The following is a 15168-nucleotide window of genomic DNA, read 5'->3' as shown; positions in this document are numbered from 1 at the left end:
CAGAATGATAAAAAAGGTGTACAATGCCCATGAGCCCTGGCCCCTAAGTATCATATAGCCCAAGGCCCCCAAAGGCACACATGTAAATGACCCTAAGCCCAAGGCCCCATCCCCCATGTGCATGTGACACCAAATGTACTTCATTATAGCTAAGATGAAGGGATGAGTAATAATGGCAAAATGTAAGGGTGCAAGAGGACCTCACAGACCTCTTCAAAGTAAAATGCCGACTATTCTTGTGTTAAAGAAGAGCATGGACTCTACTTGAGAACACAAACTGAAGATAAGTTTGGAGATCAAGGGACCAAAGCCTAAAGCTTGCAAACGATTTGGAAATGAAACACCACCCAACCCTATTAAAGACTTTATCCATATCCTGTTGTGACGTGATGGATTTTTGAGCAAAAATGTTTGCATAATCAATAGCTCCCAACACTATAAGAATATTATCAAAAATAGATCTCCCCTTAATGAAACCATGATAATGAGGAGATATAACCTGATTAAGAACTAGAGCAAGCTTGTTAGCAATTACTTTTGCAATAACTTTGTACACCACAATAAGCATAGTGATGGGCCTCCAGTGTTTGGGTTAAGTACAAACATGGAGTTTGGGAATAAGCTTGATTTAACGCAATTTCATGTCGGCCTCAGCTTCCCCCTCCCCAAATAGCATGTTAGCTAAAAAGACAACTGAGACCAAAGGCATTGCATGAATTCAACAACGATGCCATCCTAGCCAGCAGATTTTTCCTTACCCATGGAGAACAGAGCCTCTCTACATTCATCAGGAGAAATTTTCCTATCCAACCACTTAGCTATGTTTATAGGATCTATAGATTTTCTATTCAACTTCAGGATCCTATTTTGAGCCTCTTGAACATGTTTAGAATGCACTTCCTCGAAGCTAATGATTTTGCTGAAAAAACTCAACATGATCTGTGTCGTGTTGATCATGGTATTAAAAAGGAAAATTTTTAGGACCTCCACCATTAACTTTAAAGAAGTTTTCCTGGCTACGAGTCTGGCTTTCTTAACCTAGAAAAACAAAAGAAGATCGTATTATCTTTTCCTTCATTCCAACCATTTCTCATGATCCTGGCTAGGAGCTTAGCTTTCTTAACCTGCACCAAAAGAATATCCTCATGCCTTTTCCTTGCAACCATTTCTCATGATCCCTTTTAGAGGGAGTTCCCAAGATTTTCCTTTTATTCAAATAAAAGAGAACTCTAAGAGGGATAAATTCCTATCTTGAGCAAGATATTTCCTTAGATAAAGGAGATTATATGCATGTGGCCCATCATAGCATAAAATGAAATTTAGAAGCAAAATTAGTGTTCCCATGCTTAACTCTTATAGGAGGGCGCATGACCACACAAATTATTACAAAAACTCATCCAACCTCACCTTTCATTGGCTATATTAAAGGTAACATGCCTTAAAGTGCAGCATGAGCTCCATATGTACTATCCCATTGATAAGTTGCTCTACTTTGATCTCTCCTCTCAAGCCGTTAGCACTCTTTTGAACCAATGCTTAAGAGCCCACCACTTTATTCCAATCATGTCCCTAGGTAGCATCAAATCATAATGAAAATAGGCTCAACACCCCATGTATTCAAATTCTCAAGAGCCCTCCTCTTTAAAGTCAATCATATCCCACAAACAAGTGATTGGCAGCCCACCTCTTTATGCCAATCATATATTCCAAAGACTTTTCAAGTGGTTTTGAAAGTCCCTACCACTTTATGCCACTCATATACTTGACGATCATCAAACCATATCAAATCTTTAATATCTTTTAAAGTGCCTACCTCTTTATGCGAGTCATATCCTCAAGGAGGATCAAACCATATCAAATCTTTAATATCTTGTTAAGGATGCAGAGGTTTATCTTGGAAATAACTAGCCAATACAATCATAACCAAAAAAATCGTAGAAGAAAGTATATTAAAATAAAAAAGAAAAATCAATAAGTCATAGAGTAGAGGAACTTTTTTCTCACATGAATAGCAAACAGCAGAAAAAATATTGGAGTAGAGGATATAATTTAACTATAATGTGATTCGAACAATGGCATTGTGGAAGGAACCTAACTCATGAAGCAAAGATGACTAAATCCATTTAAAACACACCTGAATGCATGGGGATAAGACATGAGAATTTTCTTTTAGATTATACCATTGTGAAGATATTTTCACATCTCTATCATCTACCTAAATCTATCATCTACCTCCATGACCATGAGAGAGAGAGAGAGAGAGAGAGAGAGAGAGAGAGAGAGAGAGAGAGAGAGAGGATATTTTGCGAGGGGAGTTAACTTTTTAAAATAAGGATCCCTTGCACACAAAATGATAAATGAATCTCGATGTGTGTCATGTGAGCATGGCATGAAACACAAAGTGACAATGAATGTCAATGTGTTTCATGTGAGCATGGCATAAGTAAAGATTCCAAGAAATGGCCATGCAACCTTAGTTGTCAGTTTTTACAACATTATATGTTGTTTCTGCACTACTCCCATGGCTTGTAGAATCCTCCTCACTCATAACGTCTCACACAAAGAAATTCATCCCAAACAAAAAGAAAATAATATAGTGTTTATTGAGCGGTAATAATCACCTCTACCCAATTTGAGTCACAAAATCCACTAACGGTTTTGCATGTAACATAGGTGATTCGATACGCCTGAGTACTTTGAATGCATCATAACATCGATATACATACTTTCTAATGATTATTTCACAATTCTACCAATGTTTAGTCTAGTCTTTACAGGATAAATCTATCAACAAGTTTCCTAGATAAGATCTCATTCATAAGGTTTAACAATAGACAACTTTTGACAAACCTTCATTGGGGAGAATCTTTTATCAATATTATCTTTAACACATATATTTTGATAAAACTTCATTGGGGAGACATTTTTTGTTTTAACTCGGGCCTCAGGCCCAAGATCCTCCTATAGTTATTGATTTTCAACCACCCATAGGCACCCACGCGTAGGCACTTAATTATCCGCTTGTTGTAGGTGATGCAACCAACCAAGGGGGTCTTGAAACCAAGATCTCTTGGTCCTAGACAAAAACCTTCACTACTTGAGCTATCACCTCATTGGTTGGGGAGTCAACTTTTTCGACATTCATTGGGCTACTATTTTCCTTACATTCAGTCATGCCAAATATCTTGAGTATCTTACATATATATTTTTACTAAGAGATGAGTGAAAAGATGTAGGGGAGAAGAGAGCTTAAGCTCTTGCAAGCACACGCACACTCACACAAACCTTAGAAGAGAACACACAAGGTGAAAGGCTCAAAGTTCTTCTTCTTCACACAAAAAAAGAGATCTACAAAGAAGATAAAGTGACCAACACACATAATAGAGTATATACAAGCGGTCCATATTTTGATTACGCTAAGTAGAGTGGGTAGATGTGGACTAGTGGTAGTCCAGCTGTAGAATCTCTGGCAAAGATATGTCGGTAGTACCAGCTAGCAAACCCGCCAGTGATGTAAATGTTGAATAGTCATGTAGGCGCCTCATGATAAGTGTCAGCTCATGTTGAGTTTGACATCTCAACACTCCCCCTCAATCTACACTCCAACTCATGAACTCCAAGCTTATCTCAAAATCTACGGAGCTTCTCGGCTCCCAAGCCTTCATGAAGATGTCAGCGACCTGATCATGTGTGCTGACGTAGACCAAGTTGATGTCGCCTATACCAAGACTCTCTCTGTGATGAAGTGGTAATGTACCTCAATGTGTTTTTTCCACGCATGGAAAATTGGGTTCTTGGCCAACCGTATACTGCTAAGATTGTAACAATATATGAAAACCTACCTCTCCACATGCAACCCCAAATCAGCCAAGTAGCTTGCATAACCAAGCTACCTTATACGCTGCCATCACAACTCCTCTGTACTCTACCTCTGTACTTGAAAAGGCAATCATGGGCTGCTTCTTGCTGTTCCATGTCACAACAACACTCCCCAATGAAAACATAAACCCACCAGTCGATCTCATGTCTGAGATGCTACCTGCCCAATCTACATCTGTGTACCCATATAGTTCCAATGATACACCTACTGCATAAAATAATGCATATTTAATAGTGGCCCTCAAATACTGAAGTGGGTGTCGCACACTACCTAGATGTGGTTTATGTGGAACCTGCATAAACTGGCTCTCTAAGCCAACAATGTAACTCAAATCTGGCTTGCTAATCATGACATAGATTAAACTCCCCACAATCTTCCTGTACATAGTGGGATCCTCCAATACATAACCTGCATTCGCACTAATCTTGCCATTTTGATCTAATGGCACCGAGATTGACTTATAATTAGCCATTCCATACTTGGACAACATGTCCAATATATACTCTCTGTGAGCCAAATACCATCAAGTGTGCGAATGACCTCAATTCCCAAAAAGTAGCGTAGATCTCCCAAATCCTTCATCTCAAACTTCCTTTTGAGAATTACCTGTGATTTAAATAATTGTGCATAGAATCTTAAACCATACTACTATAAGTTTTATTTCTTATAAAGTCATAATTCAATACAACCCTAGTTATGTTTGGAAGAATAATTATACTTCAATCCATTCTCATTGTTTCTCATTTTTCTCAATGTAGAGCATCATTGCAATTGAATATATATAAAAGGTACTACTCTCTTACGCTTCAGTTACATGTTTATTATTTACGTCTATTTCAACTACAAATGTAAATCAATCTTTCATCATATAGACTTGTTCACTTAATCAAAATGTTTAGAATCATTACTTTTCATTCATATTTTATCAAATTTATCCATTCTTCATTTGTAATCTCACATCCCCTCAAACAACCTTTCCAACTTAAGGTTAGCATTTTCCTATCCTTATATCCATAACCAATTTAACTTTTATTCTTATGATGTTAAGCTTCTCATGACATTTTGTTTAATAACTTTATATACCCTATCCATATAAGTAATAACGATTTACATCTCTTTCAAGTGTTAATATTCTTTTTGACATATTATTTCAATAACACTAAAAAGATGGAGGTATGTATATGTATACATTCACTCTCTTTTTTTATAAGTATTTCTATAATATCTTTCCAAATTAAGAATCTAATATTAATAAACCAAACATTCAACATTAAGATTAGTTCAAGTTCATCAGTAACTTAAATAAAATTTCCAGATAGAGAAAATTTGTGTCGAAATTTAAGTTTTAGAGGGAACTAGCCACTCCACCTCAAACTTCTATCATGAAGAAGAGACTTGAGAAAAATAGAATCTTTCCTCATGACTAGAAGAATGATCCTCCCTTCTACTCGTTGCTTCAAATCCAATTCTTTAGTTCTGTTGTTCCACCGTCCAGATATCCCGTCCAGATGTCCAACATCTCTCTGCTAATGCTAATTATCGGAGCCTTACTGATATGATATTTTTATATATTATGTACACCATAGCAACATATCCAAACAGATTCGTGGAGCACTATGAAAGCGGAATCCACAGGCGACACAAGGGGCTATGGTTGCAAGACCCCCTCAAGAAGTTTTAGGTGAATTCCCTTGAAACATTTCAACTTTGAAGATAGTTTATAGGTTGATACGATGGCTTCTACAGGTTTACTTCCTACGATGGCTCATGGAAATTTTATTAAAACTAAGAGAAAATTCATATTTAGCGTTAAAAGATCTCTCGCATCATGCATAGAGTTTAGCCAATATCATGATGGTATTTGATATTGATGAGATGCATATTCCTTAGAGTTGTTTGTCCATGATAATCAACATATTTGATTCTTACTTTCATGATGTAAGTAGAAGAAGATCGTTCGTATCTTATGCAACTCACATTGATCATGACTTATGCCATGGTCTGGTATAACTCTTATGCTACCATGATGTCCTTCTACAATAATCTTGATCTTTTTTATTGCTTCATGAGCTAATATGTTGTGATCTTGTTTTAGTGCTAGCTACAAGAATCACATGATTAAGCTTGGACGTTCATAATGTATTTATTGACAATCCAAGGTATTATCACATGATGGTAATTATGCCTTTCTTTTCGATCGACTGATGTTATGTATATGGATTTTGTTCATCAATATCATGATGGTATTTGATATTGATGAGATGCATATTCCTTAGAGTTGTTTGTCCATGATAATCAACATATTTGATTCTTACTTTCATGATGTAAGTAGAAGAAGATCTTTCGTATCTTATGCAACTCACATTGATCATGACTTATGCCATGGTCTGGTATAACTCTTATGCTACCATGATGTACTTCTACAATAATCTTGATCTTTTTGATTGCTTCATGAGCTAATATGTTGTGATCTTGTTTTAGTGCTAGCTACAGGAATCACATAATTAAGCTTGGACGTTCATAATGTATTTATTGACAATCCAAGGTATTATCACATGATGGTAATTATGCCTTTCTTTTCGATCGACTGATGTTATGTATATGGATTTTGTTCATCCTACCATGGTTTTATTTTGTGATGCTCATTATGATGATTTCTTTATATTCGTTGATGACGTTTCCATGGACTTTATCCATGATGTCATGGTTTTGGCTTGCTATCCTTTTGGTGTACGTCTGCTTGATATTACTTACATATCTAATGTTGGATCTTACTTTTTTGAATGGTTACTCCTTCTCTAAATATCAATTCGTAGCCCTGTGCGTGTGAGAAAAAATCTCGCATACCAAACCAAAGGTGTGCATTAGTTTGTTTAAAATAGGTTGGTTCTAATTTGTGCCCATGAAATGCTTGTGGTAAATTCAATGATCCTGACTTCAGAATCGTTACAGTTACTTGCTCATGGTCATCTCGGTGATGATTTGATAGTTTTAACTCATGATTTAGGAATCGTTATAGTTACTTGCTCGTGGTCATCTCGGTGATGATCTGATTGTTTTATCTCATGACTTCAGAATCATTACAGTTACTTGGTCATGGTCATCTTGGTGATGATCTCATTATCCTTTTATCTCGGCGGTGATGTTGATCTCTCGTTTGATTGTTCTCACAAGGAAGTTGTGTATTTGTTCTTTCTATGGCTTCGAGGAAGTTTGTCTTGTGCGTAAAGAGGACTTTATTGATGCTTAGCATGCTATTACTACTCGAGAGGCTTTGTAAGCATGCAACTATTTCTCGGGAGCCTTTGCAAGAAATAGTTAAAGGTGCCATGTGTTCTACCTTTGCTTGTTACATTACAACCAGTCTCACGGACTTGACAATTATTATTTTAAGCATGCAAGTCTCTGTGATTCTGACAGGTTTGGTGAGTTTGTAATTTTGGTGCCTTGGTATGATGCCATGGTGGTGATGGTTACACATTTTATTGATATATGTATATGTGTTCATTGCATTGATGTAATTCACTCACTACAATCCATGATGCCATGGTGTTGTTCCATGATGATGGTTACATGTTTCGTCAATGATGGTTGACTACGTTTCCATGGATTGTATCCATGATGCCATGGTGTTGTTCCATGATGATGGTTACATGTTTCGTAGATGATGATTGATTACGTTTCCATGGATTGTATCCATGATGCCATGGTGTTGTTCCATGATGATGGTTATATGTTTCGTTAGGATACCCCTCTCAGACAAGCAACAGAGGCAAGCATTGATAAACAGAAAGTCGACATCAAGCCAATAAGGAAGAAAAAGAGTCCAATCAAGTTCAAAAAGAGAGTTCCGACTCGCAAGCCTTGGGAGTAATAGGATTTAGTCATCAAATATAGCACAAACATTATGTTGAAGTCGAACTGATTTGTACAAAGTCTTTGATCCTCATCAGTTCCTTGTCCGTACGGACGATCAGTACCCTTTTGCATTTGTCCCATCACCGTACGACACTTCAATACTCTTCCCACACTCAAAAGCTTCTAAAAGTGTTTGACACTCAGTATTTTATTGGTAAGGATCAACAGTATGTCTAGCATAATTAAGTAGTATTGATTGAATTTTTTGTGTGTTAATATATGGATGTATTGATGCTTGTTAATATAGATCACATGTTTCACAAAAGACTTACTTTTGATGGAGTCTCAAAACATATAGGCATTACACCAAGAGTCACTTGTTCCATAGAATAAAAATCTATTGATTGAGTTTGAAAACATGTGGACATAACACCAATAAGTTACAAACTGCTATTCATGTTTACTTGTCCATTTATGGTTTCTAAATATCTTCGAATCCCTCCACTGTCTATGTCTCTCTGCTGCCATTGAATTGTCCAAAGTTTGTCTTCGTCTTTGCTTTTGGGCTAGAATAAAAGCAAGCTTGACTTTGGAGCTAGCAACTTTTCTTTTAGCATGCAGCTTTGTAGAATGCCTCGGTAAAACCATTGGAAGACTTCCTTCAGACTATTTGCCTTTTGACTCCCTCCATAGTGTTGTGTGTGTCTGAAAAATGCATTACGTGCCATGTAGTGAGACTTCTCCATAGGCTATGTGCAAACAACTTAAGCAAGGGTGGCAACCTTGTTTTGATCATTGTGTGAGAATGGTCAAGGTGGAAAGCATGTGGAAACAATGGCATGTATTTCCAAAGCATGTCAACTACAATAGGTCAAGCAAGCAAAAAGAGTGGGGTGCACCATCATTAAGGTGTACATCTTCCTCAACATCAAATATAAAGACTTAGATGGCATCATTTTATTAGCCTCTAAGGCTATAGGAACATAGTTTTAAGTCCTAGATAACCACACCACCATGAACATTCTTGTAAGCCTAATGTTATAAAGGCATAGTTTGTTGTTCATATGTCCAATACCACCCATTCCAAGCACATTTTTTCATGGCTGGTATTGAGAGGGAGTATTAAGATATAGGGCTTGGAGCCTTAGTGAACAAGGGTGTAGAAGGTGTGTGTGGGTGTGAATGGTCCTAAGGGAGACCCCTAACCCTAGGCCACTAGCAAGCCTATTTAAAGGCACATAAAGTTTCACCACCATCATGCCAGATGGGTGGGATGGTGTGTTGCCACCGCTATTTTTTGCATAGTGCCCAAGGGGTACCCAATGCAAAAAATAGCGGGTTCGGGTGGGACGTCACACTCATGTAGCGTCCAATAGGGTTAAAAATTTACGAGTGGGTCCATGGGGCTTCTACCCCTCCAGTTATGAAGTTTCACCATCATCGGGATGTCGATGGGGGGACGGTGTCTAGTCACCCGCTATTTTTTTAATTGTGCCCAAGCGATCTCCTATGCAAAACAAAAGCGGGTTTGGATGGGACATAATGCTTGTATGGCTTCTGATGGGGGTGAAGATTTACAAGTGGGTCCATTTGGGTCACCTATCCCTCCCCTTGAAAATTTTCACCACCATCGGATGCCGGATGGGCGGGACCATATGTTGCCACACCTGGTATTTTTTGCATAGTGCCCAAGAGGTCCCCTATGCAAGAAAATGCGGGCTTGGGTGGATGTCACGGTCATATGGCACTCGATGGGGGTGAAACTTTGCGAGTGGTTCCATTGGGATACTACCCCTCCAATTGCAAAGATTAACCACCATCCAATGCCGGATGGGCAGAACGGTGTGGTCCCAATTGTTATTTTTTGCATAGTGCCCAAGGGGTCGCCAATGTAAAAAATAGCGGGCTCGGGTAAGACGAAATGCAAAATTTTTAGGTAAATTTACAGAAATACATTTATAGAAGGGGTTTTTTTAATTTACTTTGAAAAAGAACGCGTAAGTCTATAAAGAAAAAGGGGTCATTTTATTCATTTAAAAATTCACAACAAGTAAGGGGTTTTCAAATACCCCTCGAACGCACGTGATACATAGGGTTTCTTAGTAGTGCATCCTTTGAGGATCCACTGAGAAAAATAGCTGGTTTCGGTGGGATGTTATTCTCGTATGGTGCCGATGGGAGTGAAACTTTCCGAGTAGGTCCATGGCACAACTACTATCCACTCGCAAGGTTTCACCACCGTCGAACGCTGGATGGGTGAAACAGTGTGTAGTCACCGGCTTATTTTTGCATATTGCCCAGGGTCCCCCATGCAAAAAATAGCAGGTTTGGATGGGACATCACGCTCATATGGTGTTCAATGGGGTTAAATTTTGCGAGTGTGTCCATGGTACTACTACCTTTCCAATTGTAAAGTTTCACCACCATCATGGGGCGCTTGATGGTTGTTGTGGGACGATGTGTAGTCACCCGTTGCTATTTTTTGTGTTGTGCCCAAGGAGTCCCCCTACGCAAACAATAGCGGGTTTGGGTCGGACATCACACTCAAATAGATTCTGATGGGGGTGAAACTTTGTGAGTGGGTCCATGGGGATACTACCCCTCCACTCACAAAGTTTCACCATGATCGGATGCTAGATGGGTAGGATGGTGTGTTGCCACCCATTATTTTTTGCATACTACTCAAGGGGTCCCCTATGCAAAAGCCCATATGGCATCCAATGGGGGTAAAAATTTACGAGTGGGTCCATGGGATTTCCACCTCTCCACTTGCAAAGTTTTACCACCATCAAAGGTGGGATGGGTTGGATGGTGTGTATTCACCCACTATTTTTTGTATAGTGCCCATGGGGTCCCCTATGCAAAACATAGCAGGTTCAGGAGGGACATCATGCTTGTATGACATTCGATGGGGGTGAGAAGAAGAAGAAGAATTTTCAGCCTCTCACCTTGTGTGTTCTCTTCTAGGGTTTGTGTGAGTGTTACAAGAGCTCAAGCTCTCCCCTGCATATTTTCATGGTATCAGAGCCTAGTTCATGCTAAGGGTTGACCAGCAAGCAAGAGAATCATAGGAAGTGGTACAAGAAGGGTAAGAGCTTCATCTACTCTTCCCCCTTTGTGTTGGCTACTACACCCTTGTCGGGAGCTCTTCAGGAGAGGCACAGGCAAACGAACTCCAATTGAGGATCTTTCTTCATGGGAGGAGAGCTACAAAGCAACTATATAGTTTGTTGGATAATATTTTTTGGGTTAGAAATGCATTTTGGGTGCGTCTGGACCTCCGTTCTTCAGTTTTTTGTAGGCGTTCACAAGCACTATAGGTAAGTTTTAATTCTCTTTAGAACTGTGTTTTTGGAACAACAGGAAGGAGGATTGGTTGTGCAATCACTGTGTGTGCTGGAAAGAGGTCTCAAAGTTTCCATTGGGTGTATGTATGCAAAGTAAGGTCACTTGTTGACAGTTTGGGTGCAATATAATGCTTCTGTAGAGAATACAACAATTTGTGCAAGTCAAGCAAGAGTGTTGTTGTTGGTAAATTTGTGTTACAAAAAAAGATGTCGAATGATGGAATAAACCAAATTGTTGTAGAGAAGCTTGACAAGAACAACTTCCATGCTTGGAGGTTTAGATTGACAAATTTCCTAATGGAAAAATGTTACTGGGACTACATGAAAGGTGAACAAGAGGAGGCATCGAAGATACTGGAGATATCGAAGATTAATCCAACTGCTACAGATATAAAGAGTTCAATTATTGGAATCAAGGAGCAAGGAAAGTCATGTATTGGCTTTCTATCAACATACAAGACACAATGATTGGGAATATACAAGATGCGGAGGAATGGGACACCTTGGTGAAGCTATATGAAACCAACACCAAGGCATGAAAGATTCAACTGAAGAATGAGTTTCATATTGTGGAGAAGAAGAATATGTCTGTGAATGATTATTCTTTGAAGATTAAGGGCATTGTGGAATCCCTTGCATCAATTGGCATTTCTGTGGATGATGATGATAAGTTGGAAGTGTGTCTGCGTAGTCTCGGGCCACAATACAATTCACGATGTTTATTCAGACTCTATTTTTTGACAAAATAGGGAAGGTGGTTGTAGATGATATGCTGTTTTCACAAAGACATAAGAATGCATAGTAAGTTATAAAAGAAAAGAGGATCACACTTAAGTAAAAGAAGAAGACATCACTTTACCATGTAGTGAGTTATATTGCAGGCTGTCCATGCGTCTTTCATTGACTTCCCAAAATGTTTTATTGCCTCTTCAAAGTTCTTGTAATCACTCTTTGTTCATGTTACATTGCCACAGAACATGAAGAGTTGATCAAGAGACCTCCACACCTCTGCCTTCACATTTCGTGCTTCCCCATCTGCCTCATGATCTTTCACGGCATTATGGACTTGCTTCCACAATCCATAACTAATCCTTGAAACTGTTCTACCTTGCCTTACTTGCTTACTATTGTGTTTGGGTCGAGACAAGAATCTTCTTGCCTTAACACCACCAATAGAGGGCTTGATTGGTACCTCCTTGCCATTGCTAGACTTTTTAAAATCCTTTGTGATATGAACATCACCTCCATGCAGACCTATATCGGATAACACTTTTTCCAATGCATGAAGAGCATCCTTTCTATTTCTTTCGGGACGGATTTTCCAAGCAAATCCAATATACAAAAATACCAATTTCTCAATAATTCGACATAGAGCATGCAATGTGCATATGTGAACATTACATAGTGGAATCTCAAGAATGGCCTTGAAGTCAGGGTCAACTTTATCTCTATTAGGTGCTCTCTTCCACCATTTAGAATCCATTACTTGCGCTGATTCTTTGCAGTAAAGACAAGGAGACTTTGAGTTACCTCCTTTACTAACGTTATACATGCACTTAAGTGTTTTAAGATCCCCCGCCATGTGCCACTCTACTTGAAAATCACCTTTTCCTGCAACATGGAGATTCTCTCCTTGCACCTGTCTTTTAATTATTCTTGGTATTTCCGTGTGGTGAAACACCCAATCTAGTGTTTCATGGTCTTCTGTCTTTACCTGTGATTATACAAAACAAAAGTCTTACTATAAAAGATTTGAAAACATTGACTAAAATCAAGTACGAAATAAAAAATGATCATACCTGGAATGAGCCCAACCACCATATGTGTTTCTCCGACTGCACACTAAAATACTTCGAACTCGCTTCATTCAATGATGTATCAAGTGCTCCATTCATCAATGTGATAGTAATCCTTTCCATTTTCTTTTCCTTTACAACCTCACACTCATCCAGTTTGATAACAAATTTCAAAATGCCTTTGCACTCTTCAAATGTTATTCCATAAATTTCGACCATTCTTCTTTGAAGTTGTTGTAGATCTACAAATATATTGTTCCAAGGGTCATACACAGTGGTTCCTTTAGCACCATGAAATATATCTTCAATATGGATATATGGTCCAATAAACTCATCTATACTTTCATTCAAATGACCTCTTATCTTCCACACTGTTGCTGGACTTGGTAGTAAAACTCGTTTAATCCTTTGATCTCTCAAAGTTGAGGATATCGCATGGAAAATCGAACTATATCCCTTCCCGCTAACTCCACTAACATCAAGAGCCTCTTGGATTGTAGTACCATCAACTTGATTATTGGATATAAAGTCCTCTACAACATTGCGTTTGATTGTTTTGTATTTTTTTTCTTCAATCAAACCTTTTGCTACACCATAAGAAAGCAATCCTTTCATTTGTTTAACTGGAAGAAGGTTGGGATCCATATTTTCTTTTGCAGGCTCCAATAATTTCCTATAGTAACAATATAGTAACAACACAATATGCCTATATTATTCAACACTTCCAATCCTGTTTTGCATTAATGGACAAAATACATAGTCATTTGAGAGTATTTTTGAGTTTAAAAAATAAAAAATTGCAAACTAACCTTGCTTTCTGAATTCTTCGCTTGCATCCACCACTCCCAGCCTTCAAATTTGCAATGTTTTTAATCTTCCTACTTCGTTGTATGTCTCCAAGCATGGTTCTCTTGCTTCTTGATCTTGTTAACTCTTTTTTACTCTTTGAATGCTCCTCAATTTCATTCTGCAACTGCTGCTCCAATTTTGCACGAATAGCTATCTCTTGAATCCTGGCTCCCTTTTCTTGTAGGTACATTGTTTTATATGTTTCTGCAAATGCAGACTGTGCTGAAATATAACCAAGAAGTCCATTTTGTCCATCGCCCGCAAACCTCAATAGTGTGGTTGGATTGACAAATGGAGGTGTAGAGTTTTGTACTAGACATTTTGGATATATACTTCCATCACACCATAAGTCAATATGTTGGAGCCCTTCTCTTCTCATATTTTCCCGTTGTTGAGCATTTAGCACTGTATCCTTTCGTCTTTTTTGTGCTGGAGCATATTGTTCTTCTAAGTCGATGTGAGATGATATAATCGCTTCTTCTGAGATTGTACTTCACTAGTATCGGCCATTTTTGTGCTTCTGAGGTTGCAAAGTTGGCTTGTCAATCTCATAGTCTTTTTGTAACATGAATTGTGGAAGTGTGGCGGTATCTATACAATCATTAAGTTCAGTGATGGATTCTTTATGAGAGGCCTGCACACGTCGTCAAAAGAGATGCGAAATCTTCGAGAAACAAAAAAAATTAAGGAGATATTTAATGCAAAATCGTGTTAGTTAGACAAAAGATTATCTTATTCTTTTCTGAACTGACAGTTCAGTGGTCCTTACTGACAGTTCTGAGCCACGTTTCCATATTTTATTATTTTTTAGATCTTTTAGGAGAGAAATAAATCAAAAAATAGTGAATTTCTTACAGGGCCCCAAAATGAGCTCCGTTTTTCCCTAATGCCTATCCCAAATTTGGATTGATTCCATAAAATGCTAACTTTCGTTTTTACATATAAACTCATTTGAGATTCCCACTTTGGATCTTAGATCTTCACATAATATAAAACTTAACTTGAGCTTTTGAGAACATTTTAAGCTATTTATCTATTTTCTTTAAATATTTTAAGGTATTTAAAGTGTTATAATATATGCCACTTTTTGTACCCACAATAACTACCACTTAAAATGCTTAGTCTTGTAGATTAAAAGAGTGGTAGATAGTGAGACATTAATAGAATGTGGTGGGTAGTCAAAATTACAAATCCAATGGTTGGATTTTTAATGATATCTTTTTCAAATTTCTTTTACGCTATCAGAAGGCCTGCAAATATTAATAATCTAATTAGTAAAATGACATTTTTGATGTAAATCATCTAAAACCTATAGGGACTAGTGTACTTGTAATGGTGCATCTATGGAAAAAAAATTGGATCACTCTAAGTCTGGAAAGAACATTTTTTTATTATTTCATCATATTTTTAATTAATTAGACTAATTTATATTAGTTTA

This window comes from Cibotium barometz, chromosome 38 (genome assembly GCF_041138505.1).
Source record: "Cibotium barometz isolate CiBa-2024 chromosome 38, ASM4113850v1, whole genome shotgun sequence".
Classification (NCBI taxonomy): Eukaryota; Viridiplantae; Streptophyta; class Polypodiopsida; order Cyatheales; family Cibotiaceae; genus Cibotium; species Cibotium barometz.
This window is presented reverse-complemented; position numbering follows the sequence as displayed.